General features: G+C 53.6%; 2 pseudogenes; both read right to left on the reverse strand.

The window, feature by feature from the left end:
* Positions 1–399: 399 nt before the first annotated feature.
* On the reverse strand, positions 400–607 carry LOC137308784 (U2 spliceosomal RNA; annotated as a pseudogene).
* Positions 608–4,501: 3,894 nt separating this feature from the next.
* LOC137308788 (U2 spliceosomal RNA) lies at positions 4,502–4,618 on the reverse strand (annotated as a pseudogene).
* Positions 4,619–5,000: the final 382 nt, after the last annotated feature.

Here is a 5,000-nt window from a genome sequence, read left to right on the forward strand (position 1 = left end):
CTCCCCTCCTGTGCGTAATGCTCCACCCTCACCACCACCGCCGCCTTTTCCACCCCTTGACAAACAGACAGACAGACAGACAGTCAGTCCAGTTCGGGAGCGCAGCTTTCATTTGGAAGCAGACCCTGCTTGTTTCAAGTCAACGACGCCAAGTTATTTTGCACTTTGAATTATATCGCTCCGTGCGAGCGGCACTCAGCCTTGGAGAAGAAAAAAATACCACTGAGCTGAGAAAGTTCTTTTTAAAACGGTTTCCTTCCACAGCAGCTCTGAGTGTAAGAGAGAGAGAGAGAGAGAGAGATATCAGCTTTATTCTCAGTAATAAAACACACACACACACACACACACACACAGAGACACTGGGAAAGAGCTGTTTTTCCTTTTGAATATCTCCCCACAGGGAGCTGCACCGTTCCCAGAGACACTGCAATACTGGGTCGATGCGTGGAGTGGACGGAGCAAGCCCCTAGTCCATCTCCCTGTTCCAAAAATCAATTTAATATATGGTCCCCAGATAGGGGACGTATCAGATATTAAACTGATAAGAACAGATTTTTTTTTTTTTTTTTTTTTCTGACACTCTGGGGTGCCTTATTGCCTTACAGATTCATTCCAGATTCCTTGCAGTGACATTACATCAAGCCAAAGCTCTACAAGCCAAAGCTCTGCACTCTGCCCGAGGGGATTTCTCCCTGACTGCATCCCCCCGGCATTCAATGGCAGGAAGGCTCCAAATGGTTGCCTTCCCCCACTTGACCACTTGATCTTAGCCAAAAGGCCGAGAAGCGATACCGCGCTCGATGCGAATTGATCTCGGGTCCTGTTTGCCCTCCCTCTTTGTTCTCTGGCTGCCGGTGTTGAAAGCAGTCTCGAAGCACTGCCGTTCTCTCCTACTCTGGCCACATTTTTTGCCACCGTTTCTAATTGCAACAGTGGATGAGTTTAAAGAAGTTGCCGTTTTTTCCTTTCTTGCCAGGATTGCTTGACAGATTGGTAAATTTGCCAGTAGGCCACCAATCAGATGGGGGAGGGTTGTGTCTCAACGGACCTCCGTCAGTCAGTCTCAGTCACTAACGAACTGCCGTGGAAGGAAACCTCTTTGAGTAAAACTAGTGACGTGACGTGACGTGTCTCACAATGAGCGAGCGAGTGAGATTGCAACGGCCAATTGAGAAAGAGGTGAGGTGCTGACAATCAGCAGCTCGTGTTGAAACATTCATTCCACGGCAGGCAAGACCAATCAAAAAAAATACTGCAGATGCTGGCTCGGCTCGGCTGGCTGGCTGGCTGGCTGGCTGGCTGGCTGGCTGGAAATGGGAAATAAAAACACAAGGCGTGTTAAAGGCTGGTTAAACTGTCGAAAGAAACAAGGCGTTAATGTTTCAGAAGCGCCTATTGAAAGACGTCTCTCAAGCTGCTCCCTGACTGGGCCCTGTCCGTTGTCATGTTAATCGCTGGTTAAACTGTCGGAAGAAACAAGGCGTTAATGTTTCAGAAGCGCCTATTGAAAGGTGTCTCTCAAGCTGCTCCCTGACTGGGCCCTGTCCGTTGTCATGTTAATCCCAGGGCGGGGGCGGGACTGCTTTGACCGGGAGACCTGTTTTCTGGGACGCAGGTGTGACATTCCAGGGAGGCACCTACTTTGTGCTGATTCGAAACGACCACGACAACGGCAACTTGCAGTTCTATATTACAACAACAACAACGCGCGTGTGGTAGTTGGGAGGGGCTGCGTTCGCGCTCTCCCCCCTGCATTGAAACTCAAAGTTCGATTTTCAATCCCATAGTCCACCAATCGGATGGGAGACGGTGTGTGTGTGTGTGTGTGTGTGTCAGTGTCAGTGTCAGTCTCTCTCTCTCTCTCTCTCTCTCTCACTCTTACTCAGAGCTGCTGTGGAAGGAAACCTTTTTAAAAAGAACTTGCATATTGAAAAAAAGATGTGTCTCAAGCTGCCGGGCCCTGTCCATTGTCACGTTAATGGCAGGACGGGGCAGGACTGCTTTGACCAGGAGACCTGTTTTCTGGGACGCAGGTGTGAGATTCCAGGGGACCTGCTTTGTGCTGATTTCCCTGCCTCCCTCCCTCCTCCCCAGGACTTCCTTCTGAACACCTTTGTCGTTTCAGCGAGGGCCAAAAGCCTGCCTGTGAAAGGGAAGGATCAGCCGGTCAGCCCCCTGCTGGTCGCTGCTGCCAGTGCAGCAGGCGTGCGTGTGTCCTCGGCCTCGTGTCCAGGTCCCTCAGGGACTTGAGGCAGCTCTCCCCGGTGGTCTCGTGGTCAGGACCGGGCTTCGAATCCCAGTCGGGGGGGGATGACTTTCTGCTGCAGATTAATTGGCATGAAGGAAAGTCTCCCCTCCTGAGCGTAAAGCTCCACCCTCACCACCACCACCACCGCCTTTTCCTCCCCTTGACAAACGGACAGACAGACAGACAGACAGACAGTCAGTCCAGTTCGGGAGCGCAGCTTTCATTAAGCAATGGCATTTGTGACAACTCATCGTCTGACAGGTTGATGATTTCCCCACACGCCTCCTGCCGAATAAAAGGCTCACCCTCCCGGACACTACCCCCAGAATCACCCACCCCCCCCCCCCGGGGTGAATATTAAGCCCGAGAACACCGACTGTAACCAACCGCAGTGAAAAGTTGAAGTGGCAACTCATTAACCAGATTTATTTTGGGCAACTCATTAACCAGATTTTTTGTTCATTTGGTTTATGAGTTGCCAAGTGTAAATCTGGTTAATGAGTTGCCACTTCAACTTTTCACTGCGGTTGGTTACAGTCGGTGTTCTCGGGCTTAATATTCACCCCAGGGGGGGTGTATAGCGGGCGATGGCCGGTGTGGAGTGCGTTTTTTGGGGGTTGATTTTCACTTTGCCTCGCTGGTGGAATTTGTGGGAGGCAGGCAAGGGGATTGGTGTGGGCTGGTGGGCGGCAAGGGAGATGCTTGCTTCGGGGTGTTATCCTCACTTTGGTCCGCTGGTGAGAGTAGGCAGCGGCAGGCTGGCAGGCAGGCAGGCAAGTGTGATGTAGTGTGGGGTGCAGTGCAGTGCAGTGCAGTGCTGCCCTGTCGTTTATGAAAGGTTGTAATGACACTGCTTTGCAGCTGACCATGTCCACTGATTTGTGACGCCCGTATGGAGGCTGATATCTCAGGAGGGCCGAGGCCGATTTCCTCCGGGGACGGCTCGTCGCGTGCGGCAGGACGAGGCGCAGCGGACGGTACCGAGCGCTCGGAGGTGCGGCGCTGCCCGCCGGAGGTACAGCGAAAGGCTGCAAACCGCTTTCCGCCTGCTAACTCGGCGGCCGTCAGACCGACCGACTCCGCTTTACCACCGGAGCTAGAGTCGGGCAAGGGGCACCGAAGGGTACCGGAAGGATCGCGTTCGCACGACGGGAAGTCGACTAGCGGGCCGCCGAAAGCGAGCCGGGGGCCCCCGGTTTTTCTGTCCCACCTGGAGACTGATATCTCAGGAAGGCCGAGGCCGATTTCCTCCGGGGACGGCTCGTCGCGTGCGGCAGGACGAGGCGCAGCGGACGGTACCGAGCGCTCGGAGGTGCGGCGCTGCCCGCCGGAGGTACAGCGAAAGTCTGCGAACCGCTTTCCGCCTCCTCTCACCGCACGGCTCTCCTTTTCACCCACTGGCGGATTTTCACCCTCCGACTGCTCGCTACCGTCCGCTGCGCCTGGTCCGGGCCCTGTCCATTGTCATGTTAATGGCAGGGCGGGGCAGGACTGCTTTCACCAGGAACCCGGTTTTCTGGGTCAGAGGTTCCAGGGGACCTGTTTTGTGCGGACTTCCCTGTGTCCGTCCCTCCATGCCTTCCCCCCAGGACTTCCTTCTGAACACCTTTGTCGTTTGAGCGAGGGCCAAAAGCCTGCCTGTGAAAGGGAAGGATCAGCCGGTCAGCCCCCTGTTGGTCGCTGCTGCCAGTGCAGCAGGCGTGCGTGTGTCCTCGGCCTCGTGTCCAGGTCCCTCAGGGACTTGAGGCAACTCTCCCCGGTGGTCTCGTGGTCAGGACCGGGCTTCGAATCCCGGTCGGGGGGGGGATGACTTTCTGCTGCAGATTAATTGGCACCTCTGAAAGAAAGTCTCCCCTCCTGAGCGTAAAGCTCCACCCTCACCACCACCACCGCCACCTTTTCCTCCCCTTGACAAACAGACAGACAGACAGACAGGCAGACAGTCAGTACAGTTCGGGAGCGCAGCTTTCATTTGGAAGCAGACCCTGCTTGTTTAAAGTCAACGACGCCAAGTTATTTTGCACTTTGAATTATATCGCTCCGTGCGAGCGGCACTCAGCCTTGGAGAAGAAAAAAATACCACTGAGCTGAGAAAGTTCTTTTTAAAAAGGTTTCCTTCCACAGCAGCTCTGAGTGAGAGAGAGAGAGAGATATCAGCTTTATTCTCAGTAATAATACACACACACACACACACACACACACACACAGAGACACTGGGAAAGAGCTGATTTTCCTTTTGAATATCTCCCCACGGGGAGCTGCACCGTTCCCAGAAACACTGCAATACTGGGTCGATGCGTGGAGTGGACGGAGCAAGCCCCTATTCCATCTCCCTGTTCTAAAAATCAATTAAAAATAATAATAAATAATATGTGTGTGTGTGTGTGTGTGTGTGTGTGTGTGTGTGTGTCGGTGTCAGTATCAGTCAGTGAGTCAGTGTCTCTCTCTCTCTCTCTCTCTCTCTCTCACTCAGAGCTGCTGTGGAAGGAAACTTTTTTAAAAAGAACTTGCATATTGAAAGAAAGATGTGTCTCAAGCTGCCGGGCCCTGTCCATTGTCATGTCAATGGCAGGACTGCTTTCACCAGGAACCCGTTTTTCTGGGTCAGAGGTTCCAGGGGACCTGTTTTGTGCGGACTTCCCTGTGTCCGTCCCTCCCTGCCTGCCTTCCCCCCAGCACTTCCTTCTGAACACCTTTGTCGTTTGAGCGAGGGCCAAAAGCCTGCCTGTGAAAGGGAAGGATCAGCCGGTCA

This window comes from Heptranchias perlo, unplaced genomic scaffold (genome assembly GCF_035084215.1).
Source record: "Heptranchias perlo isolate sHepPer1 unplaced genomic scaffold, sHepPer1.hap1 HAP1_SCAFFOLD_1390, whole genome shotgun sequence".
Lineage (NCBI taxonomy): Eukaryota > Metazoa > Chordata > Chondrichthyes > Hexanchiformes > Hexanchidae > Heptranchias > Heptranchias perlo.